The 19919-nt window shown below is 46.8% G+C and overlaps 1 protein-coding gene across 2 annotated transcripts in view; it reads right to left on the bottom strand.

Annotated features, from left to right (window-relative positions):
* The window catches only part of GPR156 (G protein-coupled receptor 156), a 51041-nt gene extending 34244 nt beyond the window's left edge, over window positions 1-16797 (bottom strand). Inside the window, exon 1 of one of the 2 annotated variants that reach the window (XM_075000583.1) lies at window positions 16479-16797. The gene's annotated coding sequence lies outside the window, so the exon portion shown is untranslated. Of the gene's footprint in view, window positions 1-472; window positions 2307-16478 lie in introns of those variants that run through there. The other variant, XM_075000593.1, reaches the window with a different exon arrangement.
* Between the last annotated feature and the right edge of the window lie 3122 nt (window positions 16798-19919).

The raw sequence follows: 19919 nt of genomic DNA on the forward strand, positions 1-19919 counted from the left end.
AAGATAGACCATAAATCAGAAGTGAAACCTGGGCTGGTGGGCCCTGCACGCCACCAACACACGCAACCTCATCATACAACTGTACTCATTTGTCCAGGGCACTCTGAAAACTAATTAAGTCATTTGCTCCCACAGCTTCACCCTCTCTGTTAGAAACCTTTTAATTTCCAGGCTAAATTTGTTCATGGCCAGGATATACCCATTTTTTCTTTTTCCCACATCATCCATTAACTTAAATAGCTACTTACCCTTCCTGGTATTTACCCCTAATGTATTTACAGAGAGCAATCATATCCCTTCTCAGCCCTCTTTTTTCCTTCCAGTCTAAATAAGCCAAGCTCTTCTAATCTGCTCTCATAAAATAGGCCTCCATTCCCTCAATCGCCCTAGTGTCGCCTCTTTGCAGCTGTTGCAATTTAAATTCAAACATGGATGACTGGAATCATACACAGCATTCCAAACAAGGTCTTACCAGCACCTTGAATGAGCACACCAGAGAGGGTTCTCAGGCCTTCTGGAGAAGCCATCTCTGCTCAGACTTGGGAGTCTGGGGGTGTCATGCTGACCCTCTGTCACATGACTCCTCTTCCTCTCCTGGTTCGATGTGCATGACTATAATCTATCAGGATTCATGATTTCATCCAGGGATTTCATTATTTAGCAGCAGAAGAATCCCAGGGCAAATCTACGCTGCATCGTTCTGTGATGCCTGCTCTTGATTTCTTGGTGATTCAGCTCATACCAGCGAACAACAAATTCATTAAATGAATAAGCGAAGAACGCAAATGGCGACATAATCACCTAAATTTAATGCAACCTAAGTATAGTCGCAAGTGCTTTGTTTAACTGGAAAGCAATTACTTGCATGCTTAAACTAATTTTCATCAGGAAATAAGGTGTAAAATTTAGCACAGTTAATCACTGGAACAATTAACAGAGTTGTGGGGGATTCTCCACTAGGACAATTTTTTAAAGACTGGATGATCTTCCAAAAGATCTGCTCTGGGAATTATTTTGGGACAGTTCTATGGTCTGAGTTATACAGGAGGGCAGACTAGGTTATCACAGTGGTCCTTTCTGGCCTTAGCATCTATGAATATGCTTAAGTGCTTCACTGAATGGAGGTCTGAAAGATAGGTACACTATCAACATTTGATTGGTTTATTTATTAAGTAGGATTAAAAGTCCAACATTGCTATATCTTTTCTGTTTTGCAGGGCTCTGGCTGCCAGGTATTATATTGTATCACTTTGCAGCAGCTCTTCTCATCACTTAAGCTTCTGCTCTGTTCCCACTGATTCTTTGCTATGGGTTTTAACAGTACTCATTACCATTTTAGACATGAGGTCATACTTCTATTCAAGCATTCTTATTCAATTAGCATGGTTAACATTTTTAATTGGCATCCACTACACAACCAGAAGTGTGTCGAGTTCAGTTAGCAATTGTAGAAAGGGACTGAAGGGAGGTAGATCATTATTGCTCAAAACAACAGATTAGGTGAGTGTAAAATTCAGACTTTTCCACTGTCGAACAGCTGGGTGTCTTCACTGTAGCCTAAATGCAAATCAGATACATTGGCACATAGATGACCTGTGTTTCCTCCAACTGCATCACTAGCTCCCCTAATAAAAAAAATGCATCTTCTTTGTTCAGAAATATGGCCAGATTCTGGAATCCTTCCTTAGGCAAAAGTATTAAGGACTTCAATGTGTGAGGAAGAACTGGAGAAAACCAAGAATCTCATGATTTGACTGACACTTAAGTTTTATTTTGGATCGTCAAGGCTCTCACACTGCTATAGAACCCATGGGCAGATTCTCAGCTAGTGTAACTGGTGTACATCCTGATTTACGCCACCTGAGAATATGACCCACAACAAATTAAGACGTCTACACAATATTGGTGAAGTATCCATTCCAGCATGGGACTGAGCTCCAACCTCTGCATGCCAAAAGCAGAAGGGCTTCCTCTTGCTTGAAAAGAAAAGCTACTTGTTTCGGAAGTTGTCATATCTAAATCTATTATTAAAAGTCATATACACAAAAATTGTACACGACAGATTGTTTTTGCCTTCGAAGATCTTCCATCTGAATACTAACACAATTCAGCTCTTTCAGGAATCCAATGTTGATGTGGCAGACCAAATGACAGCTCATGCCTAGACACCAATGTCTCAACTGAACTCTTATAAATACATAGCTAGAACCTGTCTGGCTCACTAGTGGGTTAGGAGTGTTAAAAAAGGTATCAAACTATAAGAATGTTTAGCTTTTATGAAATACTCTTCAGTTGCTGCATGCATTAACGTCATAATATCTGTATCCCGTGATACAGTAGACCCCTGACTTCCACGGAGGTTGCATTCTTGGCAACCTCTGCCTGAGTTGAATTTTCATGTAACCTGGGGAACCTGTCTCCCTTGAGAGGCAGGGAGCTGGGAGCCAGGCTCCTGCTCCCCACAGCTCACAGGAGAAAGGAAACTGACCAGCACTGGTGGGAGCTGGGAAACTGACCGGTGACATGCTGGTCAGTTTCCCCGCTCCTGGCTTCCCTCTGCTTGCAGGAGCCAGGAAACCAATCAGCTGGGGGAAGTCAGGAGACAGACAACCACAGTGGTGCTGCACCTTCATGTCCAGGGACAGACACCTGCAGCAGTGCTGTGGCTGCCCACCCAGCTTCCCCCAGCTGGGGGAGCTGGGCGGGAAGACAGCTGCAGAGCAGCTTTGAGTTGTGCTTAATTCGCATTAATGAAAGTTAATCGCAACTCAAAGTCACGTGTTTCAGGGGTTTACTGTACAATATGTAAGAGGTGTACCTCACCAGACAGGAGAGAAGCATTAACAAGCATGAAATGCCAGTTTCCAACAAAACAAAACAGCAGTCATGTAGCACTTTATAGACTAATAAAATAATTTATTAGGTGATGCACTTTCGTGGGGCAGACTTGAAGAAGTGGGTCTGCCTCACAAAAGCTCATCACCTAATAAATTATTTTGTTAGTCTATAAAGTGCTACATGACTGCTGTTTTGTGAAGATACAGACTAACACAGCTACCTCTCTGTGACTATTCACCAATTTCCAACAGCAAATGTTACTTTCTGCCCAATGAAGGGAGATTCATCTGCATGAGATGAACCATTGCAAAACATCCAAGGACAAAAAATTCTGTTGATTGCTCCCCACTCTCCATAAAGAGGAGTGGAGCACACGACTTGCTCCCAACAGCTGAACTGGCAAATCAAAGCAGAAGAGGGCAAGGAATAAAAAGCCCTGACAAGGAGGAACCGTACACAGCAAAACCCCGATTTAAGCAAGGTTTGCATAACTCAAATTTCGCGTAAGTTGTGGGAGGGAGACTCCTCCCTCCTCCTGGGAGCCCCTGGGAGCCTGGAGCCAGGTGCATCAGTGCCATGTCACTTTCCAGACTCCTGCTCAACCATGGGGAGCTGGGAGCCAGACACAGCAGCACCTGGTCAGTTTCCCAGCTCCCTGCTGCCTGCACTGCTGCTCCAGGATCCCTGCTGCCAGGGGGCAGAAGGGCTTCCCCCCTGCCTCCCTCCTCCCAGCTCCCTCATCTTCCAAGCCCCCAGAAGGCAAGCATTCCTGCTTACAGGAGCCGGGAAACTGACCAGGCACTGCTGCACCTGGCTCCCAGCTCCCTGGGGCTGAGGGCTTCCCTCCCCTCAGTGGCACCCCCTGTGGGAAGCAGGCAGCTGGAGGCCAGGATTTCGATATTCATGTTAATACCATTAACATGTATGTCAAAATTTTGTAAAGCGGGGGTATACTGTACGCCGCTTCGACTCTGGAGGGGGCAAGGGTTACTAAACATACACAAGAGACCCCCAGTGCTTGGCCTGAGTTACCCCTAAAGGTCAGGGGATTTCATTATAGAATCTTCTATTACTGTTTTAAACTTAAGATTGGAATAGATTTGTGCGTATATCTATGTTTACGTACTTTAATCTTGTAAATAACTCTTATTTCCTTTTCCTAGATAATAAATCTTTACATAGTTTATTTTAGGATGGGCTACAAGCATCACATCTGGCGAGAGAACTAAGACGCAAATGACCTAGGTAAGTGATTAGTCCTTTGGGACTCGGAGTAACCTGAATATTGTTGTAATTCTTTGGTGTAAGGGACTGTCTTTCATAATGGCAAGCTTGCCTAGGAAACACTGACAAGATAGGTTGGAATACCCAAGTCATTGCTACTTTGACAGCAGATCCCTACAGCAACTCCCACTTATGTATCCCACGGTGAGTCACTGAGGTTCTCTATATAAATCAATGTAGAATTTTATAAACCAATGCACAGATGACAGGCTGAGCAAATAAAAATGATATTGCTGCAGGAAAAGTTTGGTTTAGATTTTATCTAATAGCCGATGCACAGTTTGCCAGAACCCAAAGGGTTGGTATTAGGTCCAAGAGAGCTACAGAGGGATAGGCACACTCACAGCAAATAATCCATTTAACATTAATACCCTAGACCATGCTTGGAAATTCTCTCATTCTGTGTGTGAGTTTCTCCCTGCCCACGAGCAGATTTCTGGAGCCACGGAGATCAGGAGCCAGAGAAAGAAGGCAGAGGGCTCTGGAGTTGGTACAAACACAGGACAACTGCATAGATAGCACCGGTTCCTGCCACGTGTTCCAGACACCAGTACTTTTATATCTCAGAAGAGCTGCACGATCTGGAGACCAAAGCCCATTTCTTCCACAGAGAGGCAAACCCATCCCATGCCACCATGAATATGTACATAAGAACCTCTAAAATAGCTCATGAAGTTGCGGAAGGTTGGGATTCAATCTGGGCCATTAGCAGAGCACAGTCTGTCCTGAAAGAAAGGGCCAAGCGTTTTGGAACGGAAATAATTTAGCTCTGTGACTTCTCCCAAAGAGACCATCCCAGTAGTCTTGTACATGCCATAATGGGTGACTGTAAACTGCCATCAGCAAGGAAAGCTAAGGTTGCAATGTGAATCCCATAAATTCACATCTCTATTCTAGGACAAAATCTTCTTCCAACAAGGTGAGACTCACACTCTTCAAAAAGGGTCTCTTTGTATGCCTGTCTCCCTGCTCTGCCCAGGGACCTATGCAGAGCTGCACCCTCCCAGAAATCTCCAGGCATCAGGGATTCTCCTGAGCACAGGGACTCTGACTGTGACAGTGCAGAAAGAGGGAGAGGCTCTCTGTACACTTCCCCCACCCGGAACAGCACATGTGGGCCATGCTGCTTGTTAGCACCTGAATGCAAAATAACATCTGAGAAATTCTCAACAGCCTCTTACACAGGATGCTGGGCTGAGCTGGTGGGAGAGCAGAAAGAGAGGCACTCATGTATCCAGCCAGCCAGATGTGGGGGATTCTCCATCACTGCCAATTTTTCAATAAAATTGGATGGTTTTCTAAAAGATCCACTCTAGGAATTATTTGGAGGGGGGTGTGGTTCTGTGCTACATGAAAAGTTCAGGTTAGATGAACACAGTGATCCCTCAGAACCCATGAAGGGAGCTTCAGGTTTGGCTTTGGTTTTTTTTAAAAAAAGCTGAAGCCCAGAGATCAAGCAAGAGCTCTGCTTCTGGGTACAGTGTGGAGAGCTGGCAGGGAATCAGAGCCTTTCCCCAGAAAGCACAGTTCAAAGCAGGCTATGTGTTCCAGTATCTAGCTGCCCCTTCACAAGGGAAGGGGATTCTTCAACCTTTCCAAGGTCTTCGCCTCTCAAAAACACTTTCATGCTGTTATGTAAATGGACGCAGTGTGGTTTCCAGAAAAGCTGGTCAACCAAAGACAATTAGCACTCATTAGTATGCAATAAAGTGCTGATGTGAATATTGCCAAAAGGTAACAGCCATCTCATTTGCTCTCCCTCCTCTAATTAGAGCTTGTGGAAATCACACTGCTTCCTTTCACAGAAGGCCAGGAATGCAAGGCAGCAATCAAGCTTCAGAAAGCAGCCAAGTGAAGGGGAGATGACAGCTTCTTCAAGGCCCCAGTGATAAGCCCAACATGGTAGCTCCCAGCAGTAGAACTCTACGTGACAGTGGCACCAGAACAAGGGGGAACCAGGGGACCATACCCAATGGCCCATGTAAGCTGAATGCTTGGGCAGCCACCCAAAGAAGATTCAAATGCCACCCACCCTACTGGTGGGGCACATCTGCACATGCCTTAGTGCACATAAAATTTATTCTGCACATGGAAACAAGTAAAGGGAACATTGCCATAGCCTGCCTACCGGGGACAGGTCTGGCCCATCCACTTTTCCCCACAGAAGACCCCACCCTCTTCCCTCGAAGCCCTCCCCACAGCCAAGCCAACAGTTAATAGAACCCAGCCAGGCAGCCTGGGTGTTTTTTAGGAGCCATGAAAATCTTCCACCTGCCTGCAGTGTGGGAGGGCTAACAGCAGCCCTGAGCCTGTTTTCCCCAACCTCACAGGCTCAGCACCCAGCCCCGAGGACAGTCCATCACACCATACCAGCTCCCCGCAGCTGCCCACATGGTTCTCCCTAATCCAGCTCTGGCTGCAGGGCGGCCTTCGGCGCCACAGCCCAGCCATGGTAAAAGCCAGGTGGGCAGCTGTGAGGAGCCTGAGTCCCTTCACCTACCCTGAGTAGGATCCTGGGGGTGGGGGCAGGCTCTACAACCCCACTCTGACTTGGTCGGGGTGGGGGCAGGCTCTACAACCCCACTCTGACTTGGTCGGGGTGGGGCCTCAAGGGACACAGTGAGGAGTTGGAAGAAAGAGAAGGGTGAGGGCAGGGGCACTTGGCCCCTGACTATCCCACTTTGGGGAAGACTCCAAAGCCCTTGCTCTGCGATGGCCTATGTTGCAATGATTTGCACTGCAACACAGGCCATGGCATGACACCACAGCAATAATTAGGACTGGTGCACTGACACCTGCAGTTTAGTGCTGCACTTGGCTGGAGTCAGGAAACTCAGGCAGCCATCTTGTCAGCTCACATACACAAAGGAAGCCCCAGAGCATTGCAAGAAGTGGTGGTGACGCAGCAGGTGGCGCCTATCCTCCAAGTTAGCGCTGAACTGATGCGGCAACGTATCAGGTTAGCGATGGTGGCTCACGTTTACGCATAGGTATCTTTGTCTTCTGAGGGGGACACAAAACTAAAACACGTTGATTGATTGCGCGTTGTTTCCCCTGCCTCTCCTCTTCTGTCACTTTGACCTACTTACATGAATATAGCTGAAAGAGCTGTAACACTAGAAACCAAGAGGCTCCAGTTTCAGGCCAGGTCTAGGTTACATGTTTACACTGATATAACTCTGTTGTTCAGGGGTATGAAAAATCCACATCCCTGAGCTATGCAGTTACACCAACTTCATCCCCCAGTGTAGATAGTGCTATAGTACAGGAGAGCTTTTTCCATCGACACAGCTACTGCTTCTGGGAGAGGTGGATTTAATATGCTGCCAGGAAAGGCTCTCCCATAAGTGCAGCAGCATCTTTGCTTTGATGTTGCAGTGGTGCAGCTGCATTGATGCAGCCTTTCAAGTTGAGCCCTGCCCAAAGTCTGTGAATTAAAACTGCCATTTCTAAAAAGTTCCCAGAAAGTGATGAGAAGGTTTTGGCTATTTCCATTTGGCCAGTTAGGAAACAATAAGCTAGAGGGGAAGGGAAATGACTGAAGTCATTACTGGGGAGAAGGGTGTGGTTTGTGGGTGAATTCAAAAGGCACTGGATTTTGAGACGGGGACAGGGAGGAATCATGAATTGTTAGAAGGCAATTGGAATCTAGATACTTCTGGAAGGTGGTCGGGGCACCTCACTGTGTGGATTTTATATTAGACTGGTTAGCTCGTGTGTTTTGTTTTTCACTCAGTCTTCATAGTGTTGAATTCACCAGACTGCTGTTTCCTGTCCTAACTACAGGACACGTAAAAGCCGCTGATCAGTACAGCAAATGGCGATTCATCATCATCGTCATCATCATCAACAACCATGGGCTCAGCGCCCTTTGGTGTCTGATGGCTCTCTCATTATTTTCTTCCATCTTTCCCAGTCCAGTACAGAGTGGCTTAGTTTCTGTAGACTAGCTCCTCACCAATCTACTATATCAGCTACCCATTCCCTGTGGGGTCTGCCTCTCCTATTCGAACCGTCCATTATGCTGCATACCAGGGTCTTGATTTTTTTCATTCGTCATTCATCCTGTAAATACGACCAAGTAGCTGTAACTTGCATCGTATAACCTTCTGCAATAGGTTCTCTTTCGTCTGTATCTTTCCATACAATTCCTCATTGGTGGATTATTAGCATTTAGCTATTACCAGACATCAGTGTTTAAGTATCTGATTCAGCCTGACTTAAACTGACAGGAAACAAAGTGAGTAAATCAGTTTGAGATAATGAATACCAAATGCTTCTAAAGTAAAAGTTCATGAATACCAGACAGCAAAAAAAATCATGATAATTTCTTAAAAGCTGACAAATATTTCTTTGAATGAAACTTCTACTGTAGTGGAAGATCAGAACAATGATAAATATGAAGATTCTGCAATTAAGACATAGTCAGTGCCCTCACTCTCACCAAAGGACAGATACAATGATCATTTAAATCCTTGTTCCAGGCTCTCTTAAAGCACTCAACTTCATTAAACAGACATTTCTTTTTACCTCCCAAAACCCAAATATATCTGTAAATCATATGGTGGAACTGTATTTGAAAAAGTTATGGCACTGATACAATATACTTCAGTCCAGAACACATGAAAACACCTGAATTCTGGCTGGTTCCTCATCCCATCCAACCCCCACCATTAGCTTTTAAGAAGATCCAGATTTGTTCTGCATTTGTGACAAAGACAGTGTCGCACAGTTCAATGAGGCTTCAAAAGGTGGAAAAATGAGAAAGTAAAGTCTCGGAAGGGAGAACAGCCAAACATGAAAATGTTTGAGTTCTTAAAAGATCTGCATTTCCATGCAGCTAGTTCTGAACTTCTAGCAGTGAGACTGATTTAGTTAAAACTTTATAATTGCGTACTAAAAAGCAAGTAAATTGCAAAGAGTGTATTAGTGTCTAAGGAAACAGTACTGCACAAGAGAGGGTTGCACTAACTCTGCGGACAACGTGAATCACAGAGTATAGGGTTTTACATTTCATTTAATAAAACCTTCAGGGCAGTGTTCAGGTTTTTCAATAAGTTTTTGGTCTGGCAAAAAAATCACAACAAACCCAGAGGGGTCATTTCTCTTTTGATCCTCATGATCCAGTGCAGTATTGCCAACCATTCACAACTCATGATTCATGCTTAAACCCATGAGACTGGCTTAAAAATTACGAGATGTGTTTTAAAATACATTATGTTTAAAAAAAAAAAAAAACCTTTGTCATCTGGTATTTAAACCCTCAACGTTCATGATTTCAAGATTTCCTCTGCAATCCCTTGTTTTTTCTTTAAATGAAAGCCAAGAATTTTGTGTGATTGCATGATTCCAGCAGCTAGGAGTGTAAGAAAAAAAAATCCCCAGATATCCTAAGAGTTGGCAGCACTGCATAGTGGATTAGGTCTCTCTCCCTGCAAAAACTACCAAGCCACAAGCCCTTCACCCTGGCTTGACAAAGAATGCAACGCAGGGAAGTCACTGAGTTATCTCCCACATAAGGGTATTTCCATGGAAGAGACCACCTGGGACTATTTTCACTTTTCAAATGTCTTACCCATTTTGCTAATAATACTCAAGTTTATTAAAATAGATTTTTTTAAATGTTAATGTCTTCCCACAAATACTGTTTTGTTCTTTGAATTTGTTTAGCTTGGGAGTGTGAAAGCAGGCTATTCAAGTTCATTCTGTTTTTAGCCAATTTCACATCCTGATTTTCATATTGACAGAAGCCCAGCCCATTGACTTCAACCACTGCAGCAAAGGTAAAATTGATTGTGCTTTCATTAGGATTAAAATATAAAATTAACCCTAATTTTTAAGTTCTAGCATTAATCTCTCTCTTACATTAGGAAGATTAACTCTCCATACCCTTTAACGCCATGATTTACTCTTCATAATCAGTGATTTATGTATTTATCAAAAAACACTTCCATTTTCTGACTCCTGCAAGGTACTAAGCACACAAGTCTTCCACTACAGTTCAGAGCTCTTTGAACCTTGCCTAATTTTATTGGCAGTTCAGTGATAGGCATATCAGAAATATGCAGAGACAGATGGATTCCACAGATTCCTAAAGAAAGAAAAATGGGGAAAGAAATTTACAGAAAAAGGAGATTGGGTGCAAACACTCACTGAAGCTGTTAATGACATGACAAGAACTTACTGGAGATACAAAAAAGAAAAAAAAAGACTAACAATTTTATTAATTAGGTAATGAGCTTTCATGAGTAAGACCCACTGCATCAGAGCTCCCTACTCTGTAACTGACTCTAAGCAATGCCTTGCCATCCTAAAAACCCCTCCCCATAGTGGACCCCCCCACCCTGGTGATTGCTGAGTGCATGTGTAAGTCCACAGCATGGACTAATTGAAGAAAACAAACTGTAAAACAGCTCTGCCTCCCAAAAGCAACAAGGAAAGAATGCAGCCCACGTGTTAGGATTCTCTTTTCCCATCACGCTGAGATAATCCACAGCTCTAGGCGACAGGTTTGGCAGAGCTCACAGCCCTTTCACTAAGCATCAGGCAGGCTTTGCCTATGCAGAAAGTGAGACAGCAGGAGATTTACCTAGAGGCCTCACTGAAAGGGTTGTTTGGTGCAATTAGAAATCATGCTTGGTGTCCCAGTACAAAGGCCTGTTTTGCTGCAGCATTCAGGCCAGGGTCTTGCAATTACTGTTGCTGCAAAGGCTGTGCTCTAAACGGCTGGAAGCAGGGAGAACTGCAGCCAAACTGGACACTTCAGTAGCAGCTCTGCCCAACAACTTTGCTCGAAAGGCTGCAGGCCATGATACCAAGATCTCAGTGGCCCCAGAAAGGGCTGTAGCCACAGAGGCATCACTGTTTTCACTTGAACCACCTATGCCATGGGAAATGAGAATCATGATCACTACCCCCAAACCCAGGTCAATACCACTCGAGCAATGTTGAGGCTCAATGGCTTTTTTTCAAGCATCAACCAATGGTGAGACACCAAGAGCAATCTAACTTACTCATATTACACCACTTCCCTGATCCAATGTGACTGTTCAAATTTTGTCACTGTCTACAGGATGCTCCTAAATTTGCAAACCACTGTCACAACCTGTCACACTGCAGCACGAGGGCACATTGCTGAAACACAATGTTGACTAAAGATTGCATCGTACCGATGCAATGCCATGATGCTGGCACACTTACCACTATGATGGATTCATTTAACCTCTCTAAACTAAACCCTGACTTCAGTGCACAGAACAGGAGAACCAGGGTACATGCACAGTATACCCCTAGCCAGCAAAGGGTATAAAGATTCACTCACTCATCAGTACATTACACAGCATGGATGCAGGGGAACTTTGGGAGAAGGAAACAAACCTCCTGTCTTATAGTAACAAAGAGGAAGCCGCGCTAGTCTATACACTATCAAAACAAAAAGCAGTCAAGTAGCACTTTAAAGACTAGCAAAACGGTTTATTAGGTGAGCTTTCGTGGGACAGACCCACTTCTTCAGCTCCTGTCTTATGTTTTGATGAAATAATGAAGTGAAATATAAAACTTTCATTACTAAGAAAACAGCATCTGTAGTCTCTGTTTAGTTTCAAACAGCAACAGTGCAAACCAAATCACTCTACCACCCACCAAGGGTGTGTCTACACTAGCCAGCTACTTCGAAATAGCATCTGAAGTAGGGTGTGTAGAAGATTCGCGTCCCGCTACGTTGAAATAACGGGGTCCTCCATGGCAGCCATCAGCTGAGGAGTTGAGAGACGCTCTGTCCAGCCCCTGCAGGGGCTCTATGGTCACCGCATGCAGCAGGCCTTAGCCCAGGGCTTCTGGCTGCTGCTGCTGCAGCAGGGGATCCATGCTGCGTGCACAGGGTCAGCAACTGGTTGTCGGCTCTGTGCATCTCGTGCTGTGCAGGGCAAGTGTGTCTGGAAGGGGCCCTTTAAGGGAGTGGCTTGGGGCTTTGCTGGCCCCTTATTTCGACAGGGAGCGCTTGTGTGCGTGGATGCTCCACATTTCCTTCCGGGGCAGCTCCTTTTGATGTTCCCCGTCACTACTTCGACGTAGAATGTCGACGGCACCAGCCCTGAAGGACGTGTAGACGATACGCGTCGAAGTAGCCTATTTCGACATAGTGTGCTAGTGTAGACGTAGCCCAAGTGTTTAACATCAGACCCCTTGGTAACAGTGCCCTTCAGTCTTTGTGCCTGAAGTCCTTATCTTCTTTGCTGAGAATGTCTATAAGGAAACCACCTGGGATGGGGGTTTTGTAGGCATTCTTCCACTGGAAACTGGACTGACACTCCCATCCCCCAGACTTATTTCAGAAAGCTCAAAGACCCCGGAAATGATTACCACTTTTCAACCCTGCTGGCCCAGCCCAGATACCAAGCAGTCTCCTAAGACAAAGGAAAGATGAGCTATTCCATCAGACCCCTGAGCCTGCCAACCTTCTGAAATATTTAACTGTTGTTTCTACATCCTGACACCACCTCCTCACTGCTCAATAGAGGAGCCACTCCATGCTGCTTTGTGCTCCCTCTCACCAATATAAGATAAGCATCACTGAGGCCAATGAATATTTCAGCAGATTCAGATGCTGACTGAACCAGGCATCTCTCTTCTCCACTCTCATGAATATTTAAACTTCTCCACAGTACAAAGCTCTGCATGCTCTACTCACGAGAGTCAAAACTATTGAGGTCAGCCACCTGTGCTCTGCTGTCTTGCAGGGCAAAGACATGTCAGCACACTGAACCATGACAGTTTGACATTTACACTTGTCCCCTGTAGAACCAAATCAACATGTTGTGGACCATGAGCCTCATACTGGGACTGCAATGACAGGAACACACTAGCATATACTAATTATGCCTCAATAATGGATGCTTGTGGTCCCTGGACAACAATTCCCCCTTCCACCAGCACATAACTTTCCAAGACATTTGGAATTTCCTGTGACATCCTTTCCCATCATTCTGAGACTTCCTCTGCATTGGCACAGGGACAGGGACTTGCCTGGCTGCTGAATGGTTGCTTGTCTCTATGCCACTGGGCACAGCTCTCAATTACTGCTGCTTCTTCCTTTGACCAGTGCCCAGCTGTATGGTGATGGGCTGTGCAAGGACAAGGGAGAGTGTCATACATTCATAAAGTTTAGGGCCAGAAGAAAGTTTAGGTCCACCAGATCATCAGGTCTGACCGCCCGTATGTCACAGGCTACCAATGCCACGCAGCACCTCATGTCTTAGAGTGCAGGTCTACTCTGAAAAGTCACTCTAAAATGGCACTGTGGGGTTCTGATTTACAGTCTCTCAGTGATATCCATACCAAATGTGCGCAGCCTGCAAGTCAAAGGATGGGTTTCTAAACAGTCAGCCCTGCCAACTGATCCAGAGATCTGAGGTCATGCTGGGCTCTTTCCTTGTCATCTCCATCAGAGGCACTAAAGATTCAGCAGGACAAATTACGCTTCCTCCAGGACGCTTACTACCCTTGTCATTGGCTTTAATGAGTTTGCACAGATGGTCACCACACCATGGTAAACAAGTATGCAATGATGAACAAGGAGGGATAGCTTAGCAATGCCGTCTCTGTAGGGCTCACTTGAGTAAAAGGCAGTAAAACCTGATTATTTATTTATTTGATTTGTAAAACAATAATGGGCATCGGTCCTGCACTGCAGGTGCCAGGGATAATTAATTAAAATACTATTAATCATTAAAAAGTCAGCAGCCATGGTTCTGATACAACCAAAGGAACAGCTGCGGAGACAGAAGAAGTTAGCTTTAAGTCAAGTCACTTCACAGAGCAGAATGAAGCCAGGCTTAAAAGCAGAGCTACTGTTTTCATGAGATCCCTCACAACCCTACAGCATTCCAAACATACAGAGGTCTCCTTAATTACTCCCAGAGCTGAGCAAGGCAGCCCTGATACAAAAATCAGATGGCACAAATTTCAGGATGATTGGAACCCTAGGAAGTGCAACACAACATTTAGGGCAGGGTAGCTGTGGAACTTATTTGATAAGCTCTGTTGTTGATGCAGTAGGTGGAATAGAGCCCAGATTGTTCCCTCATAGTTATGTTGGTTATGCTGGCCTAATAGGAGCAAATATTTTTTGTAGCAGTGAAGTCAGATACACAGATTTGAAAGCCAGAAGGGGTCACAGTGCTTACCTAATCTGACCTCCAGGACAACAACCCATAACCCCCCTCCCCCTGGCAGCAATTCCAGCATCAAATTCATAATTTTTGTTCTACTAGAGCATAAATAAATACCCCGGCTCAAATTCAGATCTTAAAAGGTATTTAAGCACCTTACAATTTCTGAAGATCGGGGCCTAACTATACAGCGTTGGGGTATATATGAAAGATAGGTGATGTATGTATAAGGTGAAAGGGGAGATACAGAAAGGTGCTAGCTGTGATACAATATTTACTCCTTGTAACAGGTGGCTCCAAGTCACCTAGGATCCAATTTCCTACAGGCAACGAATTCAGTGACAGGCAGAAACTCCTCCAGTCCTCTTAGACTGCAAACTACCGGCAATGGAAAATAAGATCTAGGCAAAGGCACCTTAGAACAAAAACCAAACCAAACCAAACGAAACAAAAAACCTAAACCACTTCCCCTGAAATAGGCAAAAGGCCTTAGTGGTCTGAGGTGCTAAACTCACTTAGCCAGATAAGACAATTGAAGCTGAAAATGCTCACCTCTCAGCTTTGGTTCCCACATGCCTCCAGTACTCCCATTGTTTACAAGTTGGAAAAATAGTTATGGTCCAATACTGAAAGGCACATCAGCTCCCCCAGCCCAGTCATGCTGATAAACTGTACCGCAACTTTAACAGCAGGTTTGCTCACATCCCATCCCCTCTCCCCACCTTAGCCCAAAAATGAAATACACAATCCAAAAGGCTTGCTGAGGATCTATGGCCTTCTGTGAAATCAAGAGTTGAACAGATCTGTAAATTAGAGCTTGTTACCAAATCTTCTTGCAAGAAGTCCCTATCGTTACCAAGTGCCAGAAAGATACCACTACAACAAACATAAATTTTCCAAAGGACTGTTTTTAATTTTTTAAGAGTCATTCAGTGAGGCACTCAGCTGCATCACCCCACAATGCCAAACAACAAAGCAAAAATGCTTTTAATGTACTGCCCTGCAGAGAACTGTGGGTGTTGTCAAGGCGACCAATAAATAATCATCATTTGAACACACCCGTTTTTTTTTCCTCCAGAAGAATTAACTGCAGCAAGAAATTTGTGAATTGTGGTTACACCTGCCTGTCACCTCAAAACATGCCAGTCAGGCCCCAAATGCAGGTTTAGTAATACCTACAGGAGACATTTTTATAATCATGCAAACCTTCACCTACAGTATTTGCAACCCAAAATTGCAGGAGAAAGCACAGCTAATTCTTCTGTGAAAATGTATGGATCACCTCAGTAGTAATAAAAATAATTAGAGATAAAAAACAGTAACTGGGTTCAGAAAGAATAAGGTAAGTTCATGGAGAACAGATCCATCAATGACTATTAGTCAAGGTGTTCAGGGATGCAATCCCATACTCTTGATGTCCATAACCGTCTGACCGCCAGAAGCTGAGTCCCAACAACAGGGGATGGATCACTACATAATTTCACAAGTTCTGTTCTTTCCCTCCAAAGCTCCTGGCATTGGCAACTGTCAGAAAACAGGATACTTGGCTAGCCAGACGGTTCAGCTGGCCCCATACAGCTATTCTTACGCTTTTAGAACAGATAAGTGGAATTAAACTATTCTACCTTGATAGTCCAAACAGCTTTAATGTAGAAAAACAAGTCAGGTTTTAAAGCTCTTTCCTTTTTAAATAAACTGCTCCGTACTTAGTAATTCTGGGAGGATTTTTAGGCCCCCATCCTGTAACCAGTTCCCCAAAGGGTCTGTGCACATCCCCCTGACTGCACCGAATTAGAGAACACAACTTGACTTGCACCCCTATTTTTAACCCAGATAAATGAGTGAGTTGAACCTTCTATTAATGGCCTAAAAATGATCAACCTCCACTCTAGCTCGGGCGGTCAGTCCGTTTTTCTATTGACACAACCCCCCCCCACACACACACACATTACACAAACCCATTTCCCTGCTTCTTGCTTAAAACTGCACCTGCCCCGTCCAGCTCTTTGCTTCCCTGCACAGCCAGGTGCAGCAGACTCCCAACGACACCCACCCGCCCGCCCGCCCGCCGCCCGCCGCCCGCCGCCCCCGAGGGGAGCCCGAGGCGCCCGCTAAGCGGAGGGGAACTTGAGACAGCCGGTGCTCCTTCAGCGGGGTGAGGCGAACGAGACGCGCACACTCACGGACCAGAGCAGGTGCTCTCCTCAGCCAGGTGCCTACGGGAGCGGGGGGCCTCACTCCCGCCCAGCAGGAGGGTGCAGAGCCAGAGCCAGAGCCAGCGCCGGCGCCCCGGCTGCGCGCGCGGAGGGAGCACCCCCCCGGGGAGAAGTCACGGCGTGGCCGGCTGGCCGGGGCGGGGGAGGTGGGTGCTCTGGATGGGAGGAGGGAAGCGGGCGCTGCCCGGCCGGCTCTCCCCGCACCTCAGGCAGGGGAGCGGTAAAGTCCCCTGGCTGCAAGCGCCGCGCTCGGGCAGGCAACTCCGCGCGCAGCCGGCTCCGGAGCTCCGCCGCCCAGGGGAGGAGCCCGGCTGCCCTGCCCTGCCCTGCCCTGCCCGGCGCCGCCCGCCGCAGCACCTCTGCCCCGGCTCGGAGCCTAGCGGAAAGCGCGGGAGCCGCAACGCAAAGAGGCGCCAAACCCGCCCGGTGCGCTGCGGCCAGGGCCGGACGCCGCCCCCTACCCGTGGGAGACAAGCCCAGCTCCCTGGCGGGCAGCGCGGCTGGTTCCCGCCCTTGCTGGGTGCGGGCGCTTTCCACCCCCCCGGGGCCTCTTCCCTCCCCGCCTTTCCCGACTGCGCCGCAGCCCGACGGGGTAAACCCCCCCACATTGCTGGGGGGAGGGACGCGTGTGTGAAAAATCCCAACCTCCCCCCGGGCGCCGGCCTAGTTACAGCGAGCTAAGTCCTGTGGAGACAGCACTAGTGCCACAGGCGAGCCCGTCCCCGGGGCCTGCAGCTACCGCCTCTTGCTGCGGCAGGCTCGTTTGAGTGAGGGGAGAAGCTAGTCCTTAGCAGAGTAACTCTTCTTCCCCGCGGTGGCGGGGGAGACAAGGCCTCACCCCCAGTCTGTGCTACAGTGTGGAGCTGGCTGCAGCAGTGTCTTCACTTCTCGGTGGCTGCCACCCAGAGAAGTGCCCCTCTCTGCTGATTTACTACAGCAGAACCTCACTTTGCATGGACTCGACTGACACGTTTTTATATCAACGTGAGTTGAGTCCAGCGGGACCCTACTTTCTTGTACCCCACCTCACCGCTTACCAGCACGCGGCCAGCAGCTCAGGGGCTCCTTAGGAGGCAGCTCATGCCTTGCAGCTACCCGGTGTTGCAAGATGGGAGGGCAGGCACAGCTGGAGCTGTCCAGGGACCAGGGACAAGCCACGTCTCAGCTGGAGCTGCTACCGACCCAGCAGTCCCAGGGCCAAGCCTCACCGCAGCTGGGCGAGGGTGGCGAGGGTGCCATGGCTGTTCCACATGGCCAGCAGCTGGAGCAGGAGGTGCCCTGTCCTGCCCACAGGGGGAGCCAGAACCGCCAGCGGGAGCCCAGGCTCCAACTGCCCATTTCCCCCAGCCTGGGGAATTCTGGGGATCTCCCCAACCTTCCCCAGCCCCCAATTTATGCAAAATTTGATTTAAGCAGAGGTTGCCTAGCATGCAACGTACACTTAAATCAAGGGTTTACTGTAACACCATCTCCCCACCAAGACAGTGTCTAGGTCAGTGCAATTCGGTTGAGGCAAGGTCAGTGTCAACACTGCATGGCTTGCAGCAAGTGTTACTGGCTTTCAGGAGCATCCCCCTGCTGACAATACAGTCAGTGCAGGCGCTCCTGGTGACAACATGCACTGCTGATTGAAGAAGCCAAGTGTGCACATACGCAAATGATTTAATAACTGTGATAGCTGCCTGCTGACTTAAGCTGGGGGGGGCTCTTAGAGGGACTTTGGGTGCAGAAAGGGACTCAAGGCAGGGGATGGAGTTGCAAGGTGCTGAGTCTGGGCAGGAGATAGGGTGCAGCAGGCAACTCAGGCTAGGGTAGGGGTGTGGGTTGCTTACCTGGGGCAGCTCCTCTTTGGTGTTGGTAGGGAAGTAGGTCACTTAGTACTGCCCTGCACTTGCCTGCAGGCTGTGCTGATCACAGCTCCCGTTGGCCACAATTCCCAATTAATCGGAAGTGCTGGGGTAGAGCCTCTGGGCAAGGGCGGGGACTAAGATTTCTCTGACCTTGCAGTAACATGGCTCCAGCCCAAGAGGAAGGAGGACAGCATACAAAACTGCCTCTTCCCCTCCAACCCCCTCATGCAGACTAAATGTTGTGACTTCAGTGCCTGCAACCCAGAGCTCCAGCTAAGGGGCCCTCACAAAAACACCTGGACTTTTGGGGGCCTGGCAAACTTTTTGCAGGGCCCTGAAGCCCCGTTGTTATCCAGCGCCATACATTAGGTCAACATAATTGCTTAGTATCAGAGGGGTAGCCGTGTTAGTCTGGATCTGTAGAGCAACGAAGGGTCCTGTGGCACCTTATAGACTAACAGAAAAGTTTAGAGCATGAGCTTTCGTGAGTTAACTCACTTCTTCAGATGCTGGACTGAAGAATCTGAAGAAGTGAGTTAACTCACGAAAGCTCATGCTCTAAACTTTTCTGTTAGTCTATAAGGTGCCACAGGACCCTTCGTTGCTCTACATAATTGCTTAGTGTAGACCTGCATTTAGCAAAAATTTCCTTCAACCCCACTGCCATTGCTTAGTCAAGCTGTATGTATACAGCTAGTTCATTGTAAGTCAGACTCCATGAGTACTTTTGCTGTTCTCTGAACAGACTTCACTTATCGATATCTTGTCTTGTGGTGCCATGAAACCATAGCAATAGTATGCAGTCATACTTGGTATATCAACAATCTCAGAGTGGGGCTGTTAGGAGAGCTTTGAGATGTCAAAATCAGGCTTAATTTCAAGACAACATGAAAACTTAAAATAAATTAGACTTCCCTTGGTTGCTGAATGCTCCTGTAAATTAGCAGGGCTGGATTAACTCTTCTGGGGGCCTGGGCTATTAGATTTTGTAGGGGGCCTGGACTCTGGGGTGGGGCCAAACTGAGGGCTTCAGAGGAAAATCCTTCTGCCATGAACTCACAACCCCACCCCTAGGATACAGCCTGGGACCACTATGTCCTATAAACTTTCTCCAGCCTGGGTTGAGACTCACAAAGCTTCACTAGTGACCAACAGCAATCCTTCTAGATGCTGTTATCACTCAGCACAACTGAATGTGGCAATTCCCCACCCAGCTAGGTTGCATGAACACTTCCAGAGCAACTCATGAAAATCACACTGAGAAAAGCAGTGGAATCAAACGCGCACAGCTTCCAGCACTACGACCAAGGAATACACCATCTAATTTATTAATTGCGTCACCACTTCACCAATGGAAAATGGATATACACAGCCCTTGCAACACACATGAGCAAATTTACCATACACTTTGTACGAACTCACTGGTAAAGATAAAGAATAAAACATGGATTTTAAGGGACATTAAGTGATAGGCACAAAGAGTAGTTAACAAAAGAAAAACATCCATTCTAAACTCTCAACCCTATTACACTGGGGAACAACTAGATCAAGCAGTTTCTCTC

This window comes from Carettochelys insculpta, chromosome 1, assembly GCF_033958435.1.
Source record: "Carettochelys insculpta isolate YL-2023 chromosome 1, ASM3395843v1, whole genome shotgun sequence".
NCBI lineage: Eukaryota > Metazoa > Chordata > Testudines > Carettochelyidae > Carettochelys > Carettochelys insculpta.